This window comes from Vipera ursinii, assembly GCF_947247035.1.
Source record: "Vipera ursinii genome assembly, chromosome: 7".
Taxonomy (NCBI): domain Eukaryota; kingdom Metazoa; phylum Chordata; class Lepidosauria; order Squamata; family Viperidae; genus Vipera; species Vipera ursinii.
The window spans coordinates 66,183,657-66,204,785 of NC_139521.1; positions in this window are offsets into that span (position 1 = coordinate 66,183,657).

A 21,129-nucleotide genomic window follows, 5' to 3' on the forward strand; every position below is an offset into this window, starting at 1 on the left:
TGTTGCAATTTTATAAACCATCTCTACAAAAAAAAAGGTCAGGCATCAGCTGAGAAATATGGCTATCTTAGAACAAGCTAGGTTGAAAAAATGCAGGGAAATGCTTAGAAGAGAATTGTAGAAAGCACTACAACCAACCAAATGTATAGTTTTAAACTTATCTATGGTTTTATTGAAAGACATAACCAAAGTCATCAACAACAACATTCTTCTCCTTATCAGAAAGAATTAAGTCAACAGCTTGATAAATTTCAGCCATCTTCTTATCAACCGAAAAAGCCAAAACAAACTGCATTGCAACAGTCACAGGAAAATAGCAACATCTTCTCAGCACACAGCTATCTACCTTTTTGGGTCATCCAGGAAACAATCAACAAATAAAAAAGGCATAATCACCATTTTATCAGTGAAATAAATAATCTCCTAACAACAAGGTATCAATCACCTGTAAAAGGCAGAATAATACATAATCTCTACCAACCATTAAACTTCAGTTCTCAAACTCCTGTATTGATTGATTTATCTAGGAGGTATTGAAACATCTGCAATTCCCAGATCAAACTTGAAGAACTTCAGCAATGACAATCTGAGTTACACATATTTGTTAACTGTCCTAATAGTAAATATTATAGAGAGGAAAATTGTCATTTCTAAGATGGAAACTATTAATATACTTTTGGGCAAAAATTTCAATGATATAATTTTTTAGGATGACATCCTCACCAAAAACATAATTGCAAAGCTTTCTTACGATTTTCAGGGAGCATCATACAATGGAAGTGTTATATTATTCATGAAGTATAAACAAGTGGTGGCTTTTTAAAATACGTAAGCCTTGACAGACATTATTGTCTGTATATTACAGGTAATACATATATATTACATTATCTGCTGCTAGTCTTCAAAGAATAGTATTTTGTGATCCCAGCTGTATGCCTCTTGGTATAGGGCAATATTTTATGAGGTCAGCTAAGGAAAGTAGCAGGAGTTCAATGTCCTAGTCACCTTTCTATTGAGAAATCTGAGATTGCAATAATGCAAGCAAAAAGTTATACAATAAAACAAAATAATGCTTTGTAAGACAAGATAATAAAATAAAGTATAGTTTTTTTATAGTTTTGCAACCAGGGAGTTGTACTTAGAAAAGTTGGTTCAGTTCCATGCATCTTAGAGGGCTTTCAAGACCAAATATCCAGAGCTTCAAACTCAATACTTACTCAGCTCCTCCACCTTGCCCAGGAAAGAGGCAGCATGTTGAGACTCAAATTAGGCAGAACTATACAGAAATGCTTTCATCATCATCATCATCATCATCATCATCATCATCATCATCATTATTATTATTAAACTTTTATTCATAAAACATGAAACTCAGTCAACTGAACACTCAGATTGACTGGCATTGATGGTTGACACCAGTTGCTGCCAGCATCCTAGGTATCAACCAGGTATCTCCTTAAAATGTAAGATGTTCCGAGTAGCGCAGTTTTTTGTAGCTTTGCTGGAGTTATTGCAGGAAGCTGCAGTTTCTTGATGTATTTTGCAAAGTTTTTGGACATAATTCGCAGTACCCCGATGACAATGGGTATCACTGTAACATGTTTCATCCATAATCACGCAGTTTCGATGGCCAGGTCGCGGTATTTTGTAATTTTTTCCAGTTCTTTTTCTTTGACTCTGGCATCTCCTGGTACAGCAATATCAATCAACTGCATGCTTCGGTTCTCTATAACTGCGATATCTGGCATGTTGTGTTCCAAATGGCGATCTGTCTGTATTCAGAAGTCCCACAAGATCTTCACCCTCTCATTCTTGACAACTTTTTCCACCCTATGTTCCCACAACTTTTCGGACACAGGCAAGTTGTATTTTTTACACAATGCCCAGTGGATTAGTTTAGCAACTCGGTCATGTCTAGCTTTGTAATCCGTTTGTGCGATATTAAATGTGAAACAGTTTCAACTTTGTCGGCAATTTGGATTGTCAGTAGATTTTTGTATCTTTGCTTTCATGGCATTAGTTTGTAGTGCTTGTTCTTGAGCAGCCAGTATTAAGCCTTCTGTTTCTTTCTTGATGGTTCCCATCTTAAGCCATGCCCACGTCAAGTTGTTATCACATTTTCCTTCAATATTTTTCAAATGCTGTCCATGCAAAGCTTTGGTTTTCTATTATTATTATTATTATTATTATTATTATTATTATTATTATTATTATTATTATTTATTCAGTGCTTCTTCCCAAGGAATACATCTGGCTGTCTAAAGGAAGATTACCCATAAGGTTACTAAGTCTAGGATGAATACAACATTATTAGATATTGATAAATGTAAAATGATTTGCACACCTATCCCATGGCCATTGGTTGTGCTGTAGTGGTTGTGGGATGCTCTTCTGCATGCAGTATCGAAGAAATAGGATACTATTATATTCTCTGACAAATCTGTATTCTCTTCCAGTAAGAATCTCTAGCAAAGTGGATTGATCTCCATAGTGTACCAGAATTTAGTCCAGGCTTATGTCATTAACTTATTCTCAAGTAGTTTAGTGAGTAACTTTATGAGCAACATAGACTGTTTCAAAAGCTTATTGTAAGATTACCTTCCTGGATCTGTCCAACAGTTTTTCTAATCTGGCACGTTGAAAAGAGAGGCACAAAAGAGACTAATTTTATATATGCGTATTTTGATCATAGAATATACAGAAATGTGTTGTCTCTATGACTACTGACAGATCTTTCTTTTTCCATCAATGAATGATTATCTTTGAAAGTCATTTAAATCATCACCATATACACATTTTTTTATTACAAGACAAAAGTTTTTCCATTTTTCCTGTTTAAAGTTACTGAGAATGGTAAAATGCCTTCTCTTATCTGATCTCTTCTAAGTCCGTTGGACTTCAGTTGAAAGACAACATGACCATTTCATAATATTTTAGCACAAGAATTTAGATAAAAACTTGTCACCTTGGATATTAGTTTTTGAGCTGCAAAACCAGCCTAACTTCTTAGGAAAGCCATTCCCATAGCTCTTTATTCTTTTGGTTGTTCCTCTATATTTTTGATGTGGGTACATCTGTTAATTGGGGAAGTTGTATTGTTGTATTTTCTGTTGCTTTTCCTAATTGAATGTCTTCTTTTCACTGCTATTAAGAATTGTGTTAATGTGCATAATTCATTTTGCTATTAACTTTTCTTTGCAACTTTTACACATGCCCAATGGCTAATGTTTTTTCTAGTTCTCACCACAACCAAATTCTTTCTGAGATGATCCATCCTCCCTTATTTGCAATGTGAAAGCAAACATGCATTTCCCCTCCACAAATTCATGAATACAGAGTACCTTCTACAGTATTTTATTATTCATTCAATTTGGAAGGCATAATTTTCCCACAATGTGCTTTGGATTTCACTAATGCACTGTGTTTATTGACTTTTTCACAATATTGTTTTTTAAAAAACCATCACCTTTTTAATTTCTGCCCTGTGATTTTGAAAATAAATTGATTTCATTTCTTCAACCAATCATGCCAGGGTTTCATCCAGGCAGTCATCAGGAGTCAACACTGACTCAGTGAACAAAACAAAAAAAGCTACCAGGAGATTCATTAGGTTTGCACATTTTTTTTAATTGAAAAGTTTTAAAACACATTTTTTGAAACATATACCCCATCTACCCCACCCCCCTCCCCATCCCTCCCATCCCAACACTACCACCACCCCGACTTCCCAGAGCCGAATACAGGGTATTACATCATACAATCTTACTCTAAAATATTCTAATTACTATAATTACTCTTTAAACCCTATCGCATTTTAACTCTCCTTAGCCATAGAAAAGAAAGATAATATAGCTTCTAATTACAATAACTAATAACTATTCAAATGCTAAATGATACTTTGTACTCCCATATTTGTTCTGAATATAATCAATCCATCTTCTCCATTCCACTATATATCTCTGTTGCGAGTGATCTTTCACATATGCTGAGATTTTAGCCATTTCTGCCAAGTTCGAAACTTTCAAAGTCCTTTCTTCAATAGTAGGTAGGTCCTCCTTCTTCCAGTATTGCGCTACCAAAAGTCTTGCAGCTGTTATTAAATTCAGCAGCAATTTGGTTTCTATAGCAGTACAATCAATGATAATACCCAACAAAAACAATTGTGGTAAAAATCTTATCTTTTTCTTAAAAATCTTCTGCATGTTCCACCAAATTTTAATCCAAAAAGCTTTAACTTTTTTACAAGTCCACCATACATGATAATACGTTGCATCATCACAACGACATCTCCAACATTTTGGCTGACAATTTGGATACATACATGCTATTTTTGGGGGATCTAAATGCTATCTATAAAACATTTTGTAAAAATTCTCCCTTAGATTTTGTGCCTGTGTGAATTTAACATTCCTAACCCATATTTTCTCCCAAGTATCCATTATTATTGGTTTGAAAGTTCTGGGCCCATTTTATCATACAATCCTTAACCAGTTCCGCTTCTGAGTCAATTTCTATCAATGTATTATATATGCGCTCGACTTTGATCTCTAATTTGCTTTACCAAATTCCCATGTGATATTGAAATACCAATTTTCTGATCTTCTTTCCATCTAGCCCGTAACTGCCCATACTGAAACCAAGTTTGTACTATTTTTCTTCTTTTAAAATATTGAAAGACTTCAATTGCCATTCATTCTTTTCCAATCTAAGAATTTCTTTATATGTTATCACATCATGCTAAACCATTTTGTGATTTTTTTCCCCCAAGAGTTTTGGTGTACTGTGCGAATCCAGTGATAAAGTGATAAAGCTTTATTCAGGAAATCAATATATATCAACCCATTTTGTACTTGGTAGCATCTTGATCCAGTAGTTGCTATTTCTATACATAGCATAGAAATGAAGATTTTTGATCTTAAGAATTAAATCTGATTTCTTTCATTTTCCCCCACTAAATCCCAGTTATTGTTGATTCTAATTATTCCCTTTGAAATTGTAAAGAAACATAAATCTTTTTGTACATTCCTTTAATATCATTAGGTATTTAACTTGTTGCATTGGAGTCTCTAGTAGTTTTATAGATACACTGTAAAGATACTTCAGTATAATTCTATTCAAAATTGGGAGGAAGATCAAAGAATTACAAAAAGGAAAAATCTTCAGTGGAATCCAGTAATTGATGCTTACTAGGTTCATATTGCAATGTATAGTTTAAACCATAGTATAACTTCAGAGTTGTGGGCTTAGAAGGTCAGTGATAAAAACTAACAATGAAGATTAATCCAGTTTGTGCTCAGTCTGAGGAAGACTGAGCAATATATGAAAGCATTCATGAAGTATACAAATTTTGTAACATAGAAGATAAGGACTGCTCTGGATGAAATTATGGGCTTGAACTGTAGGATGGCAGATTTTCATTGTTTGAAAGAAAAGTCAGTTAACAAGGATGTTGGTGGGTCTCTGCTGGATATCCAAGCTGAATCTATCATATCTAGGCTGCAGCCATCTAGCAAACCACTAGATTTTAGAAAAGCAATACTGAAAAACTCCACATCTTGCTATCACATAGAGAATTCAAGAGGTTTTGCAGTTCAGCTAAAGGTAAAGGTAAAGGTTCCCCCGCACATGTGTGCTAGTCGTTTCCAACTCTAGGGGCCGGTGCTCATCTCCATTTCAAAGCCGAAAAGCCAGCGCTTGTCCGAGGACATCTCCGTGGTCATGTGGCCGACATGACTAGACACCAAAGGCGCACGGAACGCTGTTACCTTCCCACCGTAGTGGTCCCTATTTTTCTACTTGCATTTTTACGTGCTTTCGAGCTGCTAGGTTGGCAGAAGCTGGGACGAGTAACAGGCGCTCACTCTGTTACGCGGCACTTGGGATTCGACCCGCCAAACTGCCGACCTTCTGATCGACAGGCTCAGCGTCCTAACCCACTGAGAAATCCAAAATAAATAAGCTTTGAGTTTTCCTTCTCAACTGAAGAAAGTTTTGCATGAAGAGGAAAAAAAGATTCATAAATAAGCAGAGATATATTCTAGCATTGTTTCACCTGTGCCAGGAACAGGTATTTTGTAGAGATAATGATTCTTAATAGCTCAGTTGAGAGCAAGATTCGTTACAATGCAACAAGGGCAGATCACAACATTAAGAGTTTCAGTCACCTTCGTGAAAACTAGGCACAATAGATGGAGATCACCTGACTAGTTGATGTCTCCAGGCAGAATGGAGAATTAATGTACTACTCCTATGAGTCAGCCCACATAATGTTGTGTTTAATTGTTGTTGTTTTTTTACTGAGCAGATTGTCTTATTTATCATATAAAAGCATTTGAGAAAGACTTTGATTCTGATTGGTTCTGAAATTTGTGGATACAAAGGACTGGACATTGTAGTCCACCAAAGCCTTTTTCAGGCCACCTGGTTCTGGTTTCCCTCCTACTTTAATAGTATCCTCTATAGTTCACACACACACACACACACACACACACACACACACACACACTTCTGCTTTCTTCCCATCAGCAACAACAGCTGCTCAAGGCTCTGCTGATGCAGCAGATCTTCAAGGAGCAAAGGGCTGCTTTGGAAATTGTGCCATTCTTAACAATGAAACCTAGCCCTCCCCACTGAATGGGTAGCATGTGCAAATTATTTTATTTTTATCTCCATTGATGTGCAGCCAAGGCTAGTCAGGAAACCACTCAGTGCTGGAATGAGTCTCTGTGGCAGGTTTAATGCAAATCTCTGAGAACCGGAGGAGCTAGGCTGCCCTTGATCACCACATTTGTTTCTTCTAATGACAGCACCTTCACTTAGACAGCATCCTGTTCAGCCCATGGAAGTAATAGCTCTCTTTTGCTTATGTTACAGCTGCAATCCATCCTCTTTTTCCCACCCCACCCAAATTTTCCAAGATGGATTGCAAAGTAGTAATTTAAACTTTGGTCCACAAACCTATGGATTATTGTGATGTGAATGACATAACCTGACAAAGCTAAAGCAAATCTTGGCAAACAAATGTGACAACTCCCTCCTGCTATGATTTCTAGTGTGGCCGGTGGAGTCAAACACATATTTGTACCATTTCTTCTTCCTTTGCTCACCATACTTAAACTTCTGTTGCTATAAGGCACTGATCAAACAGAATTTAGATCCCATCTCCTTGAATCCAGTGCGATGTGCTACATATTGGCACAGTTGATTGAGGAACTATTACTTTAGTGGAACCCTCAGACACTGGAAGCCTAATGAAACAACAGGGTGTACAGCAGGGTCTTCAAACTTGGCCCTTTTATGACTTGTGGACTTCAACTCCCAGAATTCCTCAGCCAGCATGCCTGGCTGAGGAATTCTGGGAGCTGAAGTCCACAAGTCATAAAAGGGCCAAGTTTGAAGATCCTTGGTTTAGGATATAAGATCATCCTTTGGATAGTCACTGACCAAAATGCGTCTCAATTTCATGAGTATATCCAGCCTTTGGGAAGGAAACTCTAAATAAATAGCAAAGAAGCTATTTGGTATTTTAAACCTAGATCATGTATAAATTTCACAATTCCTTCAACCTGGTATTTTGTTTCTTATCAATTTGGTTGTGCAACCATTTTAAATGCAGCAATTTACATGAATGAATACATAAAAGAATCCATTATTTTCTTGAAAGTCATGTTTCTGTTTGTAAAGAGTATGTGTATGTGTACACACACACACACACACACACCAACTTTACGGCACTGACTGTTGGAAAACAGATATAAAATTCATGAACATACATCACCCCAACTTAATAAAATTAGTGTTGACATAATAGTACCACATGTCCTCATAAACACAGAATACAGATGGTGAATGGATGTCATCTCTGAGCCCAGCTTTTTAACTCCTGTCTTTTGTGATATTAACCCTGCTGCTGCCAGAGCAAATAATGCTTAAGACGAGGTACTATCCACCACAGATAGACTGAAAAGGACTACGCTGGCTAGAGAATTCTGTGAATTGAAGTCCTCATCTCCAGAAGATTCCCAGGCAGGACAGGAATGATGTCTATTATCTCAGTCCCACCTTCTCTGGAGTTGCTGTCTGAATTTTTAATAGATACCCTTCTGATTTTGCAGTTTCAGATTTTTGGAGGCCAGAATGACTTCCAGTTATTTTATTCAGAAGTTTCATTCAAGGCATTTTTTTTGCTCCATCTAAGTACATAAATAAACTCTTGCCAGCACCTGTTCATCCCTTTGAGGTAGTCCAGATAGAAAACCAAAGCTATGAGTTTGTTTTTCTAACTATACTGCCTTTATTGTAAGGTTGTGGTAAGAGGATTTTGCAGTCTGAAGGTGTTTTCCCATTCCTGTGCTTTTACATTTCAGAAGGCATCCTTCTGAGATGCTTTTTCCATCCAAACCTTCCCCTGAGCTCAGATTTCTCTTCTCAAATGGTTGTCTAGCATGTGGCTCTTCCTCCAGTCTCCCAAGGTTATTCTCACATCTCTTTATAGCATTTTGTTCACTTGCTCCAGACACATCCAGACACATTTCCCAATCACCTGTTTTCTTTCATACATAAAAGTAAAGGTAAAGGTTCCCCTGCACAAAGTCAGTTAACAAGGATGTTGGTGGGTCTCTGGTGGATATCCAAGCTGAATCTATCATATCTAGGCTGCAGCCATCTAGCAAACCACTAGATTTTAGAAAAGCAATACTGAAAAACTCCACATCTTGCTATCACATAGAGAATTCAAGAGGTTTTGCAGTTCAGTTAAAGGTAAAGGTAAAGGTTCCCCCGCACATGCATGCTAGCCGTTTCCAACTCTAGGGGCTCATCTCCATTTCAAAGCCCAAGAGCCAGCGCTTGTCCGAGGACGTCTCCGTGGTCATGTGGCCGGCATGACTAGATGCCAAAGGCGCACGGAACGCTGTTACCTTCCCACCGTAGTGGTCCCTATTTTTCTACTTGCATTTTTACGTGCTTTCGAATTGCTAGGTTGGCAGAAGCTGGGACGAGTAACAGGTGCTCGCTCACTCTGTTACGTGGCACTTGGGATTCGACCCGCCAAACTGCCGACCTTCTGATTGACAAGCTCAGCATCCTAACCCAAATTTTCCCTAGAAATTGGCCCTTGAAACATTAATACAATGTTTGCCCATTGCTATGTTTCCTTGATAGACTCCATCCTAAACACTTGTATGGTAAGCTTTCTTGGAAGGAAATATAACTATTGTACTGATTTGGTAGGATGGTATGTAATACATAACTCAGTAAATTTTTGGCTTGCCCCTATTCACTATCTGAAATGCATCCTAGTTTGGATTGTGTAATTTAGTCTTTGAGATGCCAACAGATGAAAGACTGTATTGTGTAACACTAAACTGGAGATCAGGACTTTTTCTCATTCCTTTGATTTTAACTGTGTCTCTTGTCAGTTTTATATATTGTATCTGATGCTGAATTACACTGGTGGATAAGCACTTTCTTTTGCATAGATAGCAATTTGGCTGCACATTTTTCATTTTACTGACCTGCTCTATGGATTGCTCATGTACATTCATATTGATTCATTTTCTTACTTGACTTTGATGGTTTTTAAACTTAGAAGATAAAAAATAGGATTCTTTCATTTGGCTTGTCAGTATGAATATGTTCCAAAGTGTAGTTCCACATGAATTAGACAATACATCACTGTCAGAGCAAGAATGATGGTGAGTAAATATATTAAAAAAACCACTTTTTAATAGACTTCATCTTTCAGTCTCTTGCACCCAGGGATAATTGGCATTTTTAATAGATCATTTCAAGTGGAGCAAAAAAAGAAAGAAAGAAAAAGAAAGAAAGAGGAAGGAAGGAAGGGAAAGAAAGGAAGGAAAAATCATTTAAAAGTCTTATAGAGGTAGAAATTTAAACAGAGCACCACTTAAGCAGCATTAGTTCATGGAGCAAATATAGATTCTCATGGCTTTTTTCACTATTTTAACTGATGAAATAAAAAGCCGATAAAATGTCAGTGAAGTGATCTTCCTATGATGATTCCCCTTTGGGGCATTTTGTTTAGGGTTTTTTTTTTTGTTGTTCTTGTTGCTTTGCTTTGCAAGGCATCAAGTTGGATGTGACATGCTAAGCCTGGTTTTAGAACAAGCAAAAATCCCGGCAATTGCTCTTGTAGTGAACGACAATCTATTATGTATGTAAGTTATACAGCACTATGGAATAGGTGGAGTGACTGAGCAAAAAAAAAACAACAGGGACAGATGCTCATGAATTAAGGCTGACATTTCTATACTACTGCAATGAGAGATAAGAAACCCGAATGGAGGCTTAAAGAAATAGGGCTACGATAGAAATAATTCTTGTTTTGTTTTGTTTTTTTAAAAAAATATTTTCATTTTAGAACATGGTTTTGGAAGATTTGAAAATATTTGTATTGGAATTAGGAAAAAAAAATTATGTTTGTGCAGAAAATATTGGGCTGAACCTGGTGGCCTGTTCTTAAAATCTGTAATGCTGTAAGCTGGGAAGAGGATTATGAGCAACGTCAATCCTTTCTTTTCATGAAATACTTATCTTTTCTGCCCTGTTTTTAAGAGAAGCTAGGAGAATCAAAAGGAAGAAGCTTTTGGTGACTTTATAGACAAGAGCTCTCCATGCTACCCTGTCAAGCAGAGCTTTTTTTAGTTGCTGGATGTTCATCTTTGCATCAGTTTTGATGTTATCAAGCTACTGTGTTCTTTGCTTGCCCCCTCTTCTTATTATACTGCTATGGTGGAGCAGTGGGCTAATGACTCCTTAAGTAACACCAGCTGCCTGCAATTAGTGCAGGTTCACATCCCACCAGGCTCAAGGTTGACTCAGCCTTCCATCCTTCCGAGGTAGGTAAAATGAGGACCCAGATTGTTGGGGGCAATAAGCTGACTTTGTAATAATGCTGCTTGGGGGGGGGGGCGAAAGCCCTAATAAGCAGGCATATACATAGAATGAAGGCTATTGCTAAGCACATTGGTTTGTGCTTAAATTGTAAGCCGCCCTGAGTCTTCGGAGAAGGGCGGGATATAAATGGGACTAAATAAATAAATAAATAAATAAATAAATAAATAAATAAATAAATAAATAAATAAATAGATAGATAGGGCCTTGGTGGAGCAGTGGGCTAATGCCTCCTTAAGTAACACCAGCTGCCTGCAATTAGTGCAGGTTCGAGTCCCACCAGCCTCAAGGTTGACTCAGCCTTCCATCCTTCCGAGGTAGGTAAAATGAGGACCCAGATTGTTGGGGGCAATTAAGCTGACTTTGTAATAATGCCGCTTGGGGTGTGTGTGAAAGCCCTAATAAGCAGGCATATACATAGAATGAAGGCTACTGCTAAGCTTGTAAGCCGCCCTGAGTCTTCGGAGAAGGGCGGGATATAAATGGAATTAAAATAAATAAAATAAATAAAAATAAATAAAAATAAATAAATAAATAAATAAATATAGTCTGCTATAGGTAGCTATTAATGAATGGATTTCTTATAAATGCTGTTTCTCTCTCTTAATTATAAGCTACTCAGAGATGTTAAGGGGTGGGTTGACCTAGAAATGAAATTAAATATATAAATAAATGATAAGAGAAGCTTTAACCAAAATAGAATTTAATCTGAACAAAGGGAAAATAATATTACTCCTCCGGTCCATGCATCTACTTAAAAGAACAAATCCAGCTGTTCTGAACTGAGCTTACTTCTGAGAAAGTGTCTCAAGTTTCTGGTTTCCTTTAATTGTAAGAAGAGCTTTGCTTATCTTCTGCAAATTTACTCAGACAGAAGAAAGGAGTTCTACGCATCGAGAGTGTGCCCAGTTTTTCTTGCTCCGTTTCACTGACTTTGCTGAACTGAACCTGTAGCTTTGCTTTGTATATAAGAGCCAACAGAAGGAAATGCACAGACTGAAGGGATGGGAAAGGAGGAAAATTAGTGTAAAGAAAACTTTGCTACAACTGAGTTCTAATGCATTTCCAGGGAATAACTCTTTGCCAGGAGTACAATAGTACGAACAGTTTGCGAAAAAATGGGCTTGCTCATTTTATGTAGAGAACAGCCATGTGCAGGACAATTATGCAATGATTTTTAGAGGTGTTTTCCACCTATTCTAGAGAACAGGCATATTGTGGAAAATGGGCTGAATTCTGCTGAACGTTTGGCATAAATTAAAAGAGGAGGGGGGAGATAAAGCAACGCACAAGAAATAAATAAAAAGGAGTTATATTTGAAACAAAAACCTCCATCACCCAGGGCAGAAGCAAAGCCATACAATTGGAAGGGAAGCATTCCAAAGATGGAAATTAAATCTGAGTACAGAAAGTTCTCAACTTACAACGTGTTGTTTAGTGACCATTTGAAGTTCCAACGGATCTCCAAAAGGTACTTGGTTGTAAATCAGGGACTACCTGGAGCAGAACTGAATTCACAGTCCTTCCACCATCACCAACCAACAAAAATTCATACTCTCAAGAGTCTTTGATTTCACCATTATAATGAAGATTAGGTATGGGAGTCCATGCGCTGCTACAATCACTGGGCTATTAGGAGCCAGAAATCCTTGATAGGCTAAGTGATAATGGGGTATCAGTAATGGAGCAAGACAAAAATTCAGAAAATGAACCTTAAGGTTCATGTAACTCATGCAACAGAGATGTAACATGGATGAACCTAAGGGCTGCCGCATTCTGGACCAATTGTAATTTCCAGGTACTCTTCAAGCACAGCTGCATGTAGAATGCATTGAAGTAGCCCAACTAGGAAGTGTCCAAAATCTCAGTGATCATGAGCAAGATCTCCAGGTCCAGTTGGCATACAAGATGAATCATGACTGGTATCTGCTCTTTAAGGACGACCTCCAGAAAGTGTACCAACCCCGTCCATGGGAGTTCTATCTCATCTAGAGCCAAAAATAACATATTGCAAGAGCCTGGGAGAACATATGGCAAGAGCCTGGGGGAAAAATGTCAACTTTTTCACTAGGATCTCAATCTAGATCCTCCATGCACTGGTACAGCAAATCTTGACTCTGAGGGCCATCTGAAAAACACTCTCTGCCAAAATCCAAGGAAGATTTTCAGCCATAGAATATTTGCAGCCCCAGGATGGAAAAGCTTCAAAGTAGACTCCCAATTCTGGGCCTAAAAAAACAAGCAGTTCTGCCGCCATTGTGCACCCTTCCTGACCTTCCCATGCTTCCCCATGTACCCCTTTGTTTTCTCTCCCAAATGTCAGGGCCCAGGGCTTGCAACTTCCTGCTGATTCTGGGACGCTTTTCAACCGCATTGTTTCGTGACAGCAATCCCGAGTCCCAAATGCCATCGCAGATCAAGGACTACCTGTAACTGGGTAGCATCAGGATACTGATGATGCTACACCTTGTGCCATTGAATGGCGTCACCCAGCAGTTTCATGCAGCTGTTAAAGAGGAGCAGAGAGAGCGCCAAGCTTTGATTACTTTTGCTTTGGTGCTTTTTTTTTCACAAAAGTGCTGTTTTGTATGCTCTGGCTTCTGACTGACACATTTTAAACACATTTGGTACATTTTTTCTGAAGCAAGGTTTATATCATAGCATTTGAAAGTCAAGTGGTTTGAAAGTGTGACTCAGGTTGGTTTGCTGATACAAAATAGTGGGCCTAATTCTTGAGCATCTGCCAATTAAAGCAGGAATCACATTTTTTAGGATATCTGATGTGGCTGCTCTAATATTTATTGAACATAAATATAACCTTCTTTTTCTAAAGGAGGAGGAATCAATTCACATTCCCTTAGCAGGGCAAGACTTAGAAAGGCAGGGCAGAGAAATTGGATTTAAAATGATTTGTCTTACATGATACCCCTATAACGGTTTTATACAATAACTAAATGTTAAGGGACCGCTGTAGCAGACTCCCAGGGTATTTGTTCGTATTTGGTAAATACCTTTCAAGTATGTTTCTAACATATAAAATAGCATCCTTGATACTGTGCCCTTGCTTAGCATTAAAATCTCACACTTGGTAGAGCTGCCTCGGTTTTCTCATATTATTGGAATGTAAGCTTTGCTATATATGGCTTGCTTTCAAGGTGAGTAAAAGTGATGGATAATCTGTAAAATTTTGCTGTAAGTCACGCTGCCTTCCAGGAATTGATTACAGCCAGCAGAGCTCCAGCTAAGCAGAGAAATGATGAGGTCCTGGAGACAGTTAGACTCTGATCTGGTATGGCTGAAATTACTTCAGTCGTTCCTAATGTTGTACATGTGGAGCAAAAGTGATCCTGATTTAGACTTTCAAACACACACATTTTGAATTTACAGCATGTCTGCCCAGAACACAAATTATTCATTTGTCTAGTGTACCACAACTGAAAGTTCAAATCTTCGTTTCTATTTTATTCTAACTCAGACTTCCAGAATTAGTTTTATGTGTGGTCATGCCAGCACTAGGTTTTTTTAGCTAAGCCTTTCTTGAATCTATCAGCCATTTAGATGTTAATATCCCTTCCTTCCTTCCTTCCTTCCTTCCTTCCTTCCTTCCTTCCTTCCTTCCTTCCTTCCTTCCTTCCTTCCTTCCTTCCCTCCCTCCCTCCCTCCCTCCCTCCCTCCCTCCCTCCCTCCCTCCCTCCCTCCCTCCTTCCTTCCTTCCTTCCTTCCTTCCTTCCTTCCTTCCTTCCTTCCTTCCTTCCTTCCTTCCTTCCTTCCTTCTACCCCCGGTATCTCTCTAGCTATTGTGCGCTCTTAATAGACGCTAAATATTAACTTTTGGCACCAAATTATATCTCAGAGCGGAGAGGAGATTATAATATGGCAATCTGCCCCAGATGACCTAGATACCTTGACTACCATTTTATGTCACCTCAAACCATGAGATGGGCAGCATATAAATTTAATTAATAAATAAGTGTTTTTATGTTTCTCAAATATCAGAAAAAAGGAGGCATTCTCTTCTTTTTGCCTTGCTCTATAACTGGTTTAGGGAAGGAAAAGAAGGCAGCGGAAGCAAACACCACCTGAAGAAAACAAATCATGGTTGCATTGCTTCAGGTTATTCTGGTTGAATGGGCAGACCTGTTATGAGAGAGAAAGAGACTTAGAACCATGCTTTTAGTTTATTTGCTCAATTCTTCTCCTCACTGTGAATTCTCTTCCATTTTGTGGTTCAAAGCCATAGATTGGAATCCACAGATTTAAAACCAAGTACCAGAACTGAAGTTGGAATCATTGAACATAGTCAGAAGCCATGTTGGCTCCCAGAAGTAGAGATGTCTAGATATCTGGTTTTCATATTACCGAAATTATAGCTCTTTATCGATCTGAAGATATGGTAAATCCAAATACTTAGCTGCAGTGTGGGATAACAGAGTAAGAAAGAGATTTATGGGCTCTCTTTAACCAAGCTTCTTAGTTCAGCATATCAGCAAAATATTAAAATATGTAGAAAGGAAATTGGAAATGGGGATTGTGCTCATTTCCTTCACATACACCACAATTTATTAGACTAATACTTGAATTAGGTTATCCAAATATCAGGGTTATATGACAGAAACTGCTGTGACCTAGCTGATATATTTAGATAGAATGATGTAGCAAGCATACATAGACACCTATATTTTCCCGTGTGAGAATCAGGAACTAATGGAGGATTAATCTTAGTTATCAATTTTATGTAGAATTGCAGAACTACAGACTAACAGAGTTGGAAGGGACCTTTTTTAAAAATATTATTATTATTATTTATTTATTTATAAATATTTAATAACAACAACATATCTACAGAGGTCATGATTCAATGATACACAATTCTAATATAGTGCATTATGCACACAAATAAAAATATAAGTTTAAGTAGAATATCAGCAGGGACGCAGTGGCTCAGTGGGTTAGGACGCTGAGCTTGTCGATCCGAAAGTCGGCAGTTTGGTGGGTTGAATCCCGAGTGCCGCATAACAGAGCGAGCGCCTGTTACTCGTCCCAGCTCTGCCAACCTAGCAGTTCGAAAGCACGTAAAAATGCAAGTAGAAAAATAGGGACCACTACAGTGGGAAGGTAACAGCGTTCCATGTGCCTTTGGCGTCTAGTCATGGCGGCCACATGACCACGGAGACGTCCTCGGACAAGCGCTGGCTCTTCGGCTTTGAAACGGAGATGAGCACCGGCCCCTAGAGTTGGAAACGACTAGCACGCATGTGCGGGGGAACCTTTACCTTTACCTTTAGAATATCAGCATATAAATATATTCTATCATCTATCTATCTATCTATCTATCTATCTATCTATCTATCTATCTACATGTCATATATATGAACATTTTTTTTAAAACAACTACATATTTAATTTTATTTTTCCATTTCTTCCACAAACAAGTCAACAAATATATCGCCATACATAAATACATATATGTAAGTTTGGGTGCTGCTCGTCCATTTCCCCTTTCACTGTATCCACCCTCCTTCTCTCTCTTCCCACTTCTCTACTTTCTTTCTCCCTTTCTCCTTTCTTTCCTACTTCCCTCTTCTTCCTCTCCTCTCCTCTTTCCCTCACCACTCCCCTACCGTTTCTCCCCACTTCTCCTCCTCTTTCCCTCCAACCTTCCTACTTCCTACTTCCTTCCCCTTCCTCTACTCTGTTCTCTCTCTCCTCTCCTTTCTTCCCTCCCATGCCTCTTCCGATACAATTCAGGGGTGATGTCTGAGCAGCTCCTCTCCTTGGATTTTCAATGTCTATATTAGATATGATAATATCCTTATCTCCTCATTTTTCTTCCATCTAAATTAGTGTTAGCTGTCTTGACCTGCTCTCAGCTGCTTTCGGCTATAAGTTGACCCCCTCTTCTCTGTGGCAGACCCTGAAGTACAGAAAGACTGTTATCATGTCACCCCTAGTCCTTCTCACCCTTGGACTAGACATACCCAGTTCCTGCAACCATTCATTGTATATTTCTTTATTTTGATTCATTTCCAATTTGCTAAAATAGGTATGTTTGCAATATCTATAACAATTGACGTGTTGTGATATATTGTATGATTATGTACATATGGAAGCAGAGAAACATGCAGAAATATATGTTAGTTTACTAAATGTATATAACTCAGATAGACCTTTATCTTTGCTATTATTCTAGGCTAGAATTTTCCATACAAGAATAAACCCTACTGAGACTCAGTGGGGACATCACTATTTTAATATGTATATTTTGGGATATATTGCTAAGCACATTACAAATTAATGCACACAAATGTATGTATTAATAAATAATAATGCATCTTTAATGTTTTACATAGTTTATATCAACAGGGTTGCATTTTTTCATGTTGCACAATAGCAAATCTTGTCATTTTAAAATTATATCTCAGAGCACGGCCTAAATATTCTGCAATTGAACATAAAGTATTTATTCATATCGTAAAACAAATTTGGGGAGATTTTATGAAAAAGAATTACTACAATGTTAAAATACAACCAAGCCTAGCGATAAGTATGGTGATAAAACCAAGGCAATTTATCTTATTATTAAAGTATTCATATACTAACTATACATATTCTTCTGGTGTCACTTAACAATTCAGCTTCAACAAGATTGTAATGAGTAGTACTAAAACTATACTGAATGTATAAGGAGAGTGTATCAGTCCGTGAAATTATCTGAGGATGATGAGATTTTAGGTTAGATCTCAAACTTCCCAAGCAAAATATTTACTATTGCCATGACTCAGTTTTCTGTTTATAATATGGCAATTATCCTAGTCATACAATTTTTAAGGGTGTTTTGCCACCCTTGTTAGTGTAGACTAGAAAGCTGATATCAGATCTTCACTGTGATTGCATCATTAAGTAGAGTATTGATTGACTGATTATATACCATTCAGTAAGTATCAACTCTTAGTGACCATATCAATAGGTTTTCTCTAAGGCAGAGGGGTGTCAAACTGCCGGCCCGCAGGCCAGACAGGTCATCCCAAAACCACACCTACCCCATTGCTGGCAATGGAGAAAAAGCTCCGATATGTTGCGCGACGTCACGTGACGTCATGAGTTTGACATGTGTGCTCTAAGGCAATGGGTCCTTGACCTGATCTTCCAAGTCTTCTAACAGTGTGTCCGTTGTTCTGTAACTGAGCTCATCCATGTTCCGGCCAGTACTCTTCTTTTCTCTCCTTCCACCTTTCTCTGCATTATAGTCTTCTGAAGACAGCTAGGTCTTCACATAAGGTGTCCAATATATGATAATTGGAGGCTGATCAATTGCACCTCAGGTGAGATTTATTTGATCTACGATCCCTTTGTTTGTTTTCATGACAATCTATGGAATTCTCAGAAGTCTTCTTCAACACCAAAATTGAAAAGCATCAATACTTTCTCTACCCTGCTTCTTTATGCAGACAGTACTCATTGGCTGTTGAGTGAGGTGCTGGATTTACAGTGTCTCACTACAGTTCTTCTACACCTATATAACTTCTTGGTACAAAGCGAGTCCCTTTATATGGGGAATCCTGGTGTACGTTCAGAATAATTATGTATAAAAAAGATTACTTTTACTGATGCCTCTTAATTGGCCATTGGTGCATCTGGTTGATTCATAATGTGGGACTAGATTGGATGACATGAGCTATTTCTTCCTTTTACAATGTTGGATAGAGACATGACAGCCGTTCTGTGTAACTTCACTATCCTCTCAAGTTGTATGAATCTGAATAGAGTTGACTAATGTTGTTCAGTACTTCCTTTGTTTATCAGGCAGCAGTTCTGCGGACGTGCAATAAATTCACTAAATAGCTGCATTAGACAGTTGGCCTTTTGTGCAGCTAGGGAAGCTATTGTATCTCCAATTGTTTTGGGATTGGGAGTTTTTCCCCAAAACCTGTCAAATCTAGTTCCTCAGTATGAGAATATTAAAGATGGATGTAGCATTATAGGGCAATACAGGTCCAATACATTGGTAGCTGAGGTCCATTTTATTTTATTTCATTGGGAAGGGCTATGAAAGCCTTCAAAGGGTATAAACAAGATTGAAGATTTTCAGCTGAAAGTTGATGTAGAAGACGGGGAGAAATTGGAAGTGTGATAAGTCTAAAAGAAGGTCTTAGATGCCTTTCAAACCTAGTTTAACAACAAAGGATATTAGGTAGTTTATGTCTCTGTGTCTTGTTGATTTGGCACAAATATTTGGTCTTGTGATGGGGCCTCTGGGAGGCAGGAAATAGGTCTGAGGATTTGCCTGGGGTTTATGGAACACATGCTGCCTATCCCTACTTAGAAGATAATGGAAATTTAGTTCCAAGATCTTTTGTATATACAGATAAACTTGGAAGAGAGGAAGAATATTGAAAAAGAGGCTTACCAATCACGTGAACATGATACAATCTGAAGCTTGCAAAAAGTTGTCTATAAAATCCATTTATTTTGGGATATGCCAGGACCCTGTAGGAGTTGATCAGGCTGAGCCCAAAGGAGGAGTCAAACGTATCATTAGTCATGAGTCCCTTTGTGCCCACAAGAGATCTAAGTCCAGCCCACCTTGAATTCCACTGACTCTTATCTTCTGCTATTTCCCTTGGCCATTAGTAGTTCAGATTCTTGTAGAGACCTGAAGCCTACAATAAATCTTTATACTCTTTTGAACTGTCTGGATCTCCTGATTTTCCTGGCACTTGAGAGGCTCAATTTCTTTAATGTATTATTCTGTATATGTATATTTTGGATTCAGATTTGGGAAGCTGGTGGAGTCATCCACATAATTATTTCTAGATTTTTGGTTTACATGTCACTGAATATTTGATGTGCAAAGAAGCTAAAATCGTGCCATCTTTATGGGATTTTTTTTTAAAAAAACCCAACTGATATGTCTTGGTAGATTCTAGAGAATGGCTCTCCTAACTTCCTCTGTCTCCTGTGCAACTCTGGGCTCTGTTGCCTCTTGTCTTGCCTTCCTTCCCCTACTCAGGAAATTGCCTCTTCACTGTAGCTCATCGCATCACTTCTCCCTCTGTTGGCACCATCCCTAAAAAATGTGGAGACAGTGTTTGCTAAGATTATACAGATAATGAATGCTCCCTGGGTTAATCCTGAGTCAGACTGATGTACGATGATACTGAGAAGGCCATATATAAGCAGCCAGCAACAAGGAATAGCAAATTACAAAGTCATTATTCTCTGGACTGAAACACTTTGTACATTTCCAGACCATGCTTTCAGAAATGCAATGTTTTACCAAAGAAAAGTATAGGTTGGTCCCTGGACTGCTTGATTACTAGTTATTTACTGTAGACCCAACTGCTAGAAATAAAAGATAGTTGTTCTGAATCATCATAAATTTAAATGATGCTTGAAATTGATCAAGGTATTTCCTGTCAGAGCTTTATACTGGCTAATCTAGAGTTTCTTCTTTTGCATTTACTGGCAGGATGGTGACTCATGATTAAATGTACAATGCAGAATTCTACTATCTCCTGGGGATGCTCGCATCAATTCCATTAGTGGAAAAATGACTCTGCCTCGCCTTAGTTCACTTATACAAGAAGGTACACAGGGAACAGTAATCAGCCCTTCTTTTCTTGGCAGTTCCATCAACGTATTCCAGTTGGGCTGCTTTCCATAACAAAATAAAAACAAAAATAGGGACTTTGAGCCAAAGTTTGGGCTAATGTTCCTAAAGAATCATAGTGCATGTGTACAGGCTTGAGGAGAGTGCTAGTACATTGGATTGCCTTACCAACACACACACACACAAGGACATTAGCAAGACATTAATCTGGATTAATAAAATACCTCTACTCGTTTAATGTTGCCTTGAAGTTTTAAGATACAAGACTTCATATTTTCTTCCCATTGTTCCTGTATCTTTGGAGTTTAACTCATTACAGGCAGTCCCCGACATATGATCATGAATGATCCCCAAATTTCCGTTGCTGAGCAAGACAGTTGTTAAGTGAGTTTTGCCCCATTTTATGACCTTTCTTGCCAGCGTTGTTATGTGAATCACTGCACTGCAATTATTACGGTAGTAACACGATTGTTAAGTGAATCTGGCTTCCCCTCTGACTTTGCTTGTTAGAAGGTTGCAAAAGGTGATCACGTGACCCCAGGGCTCTGCAATCATAATAATTACACGTCAGTTGCCAAGGGTCCAAATTTTGATCCCGTGATCAT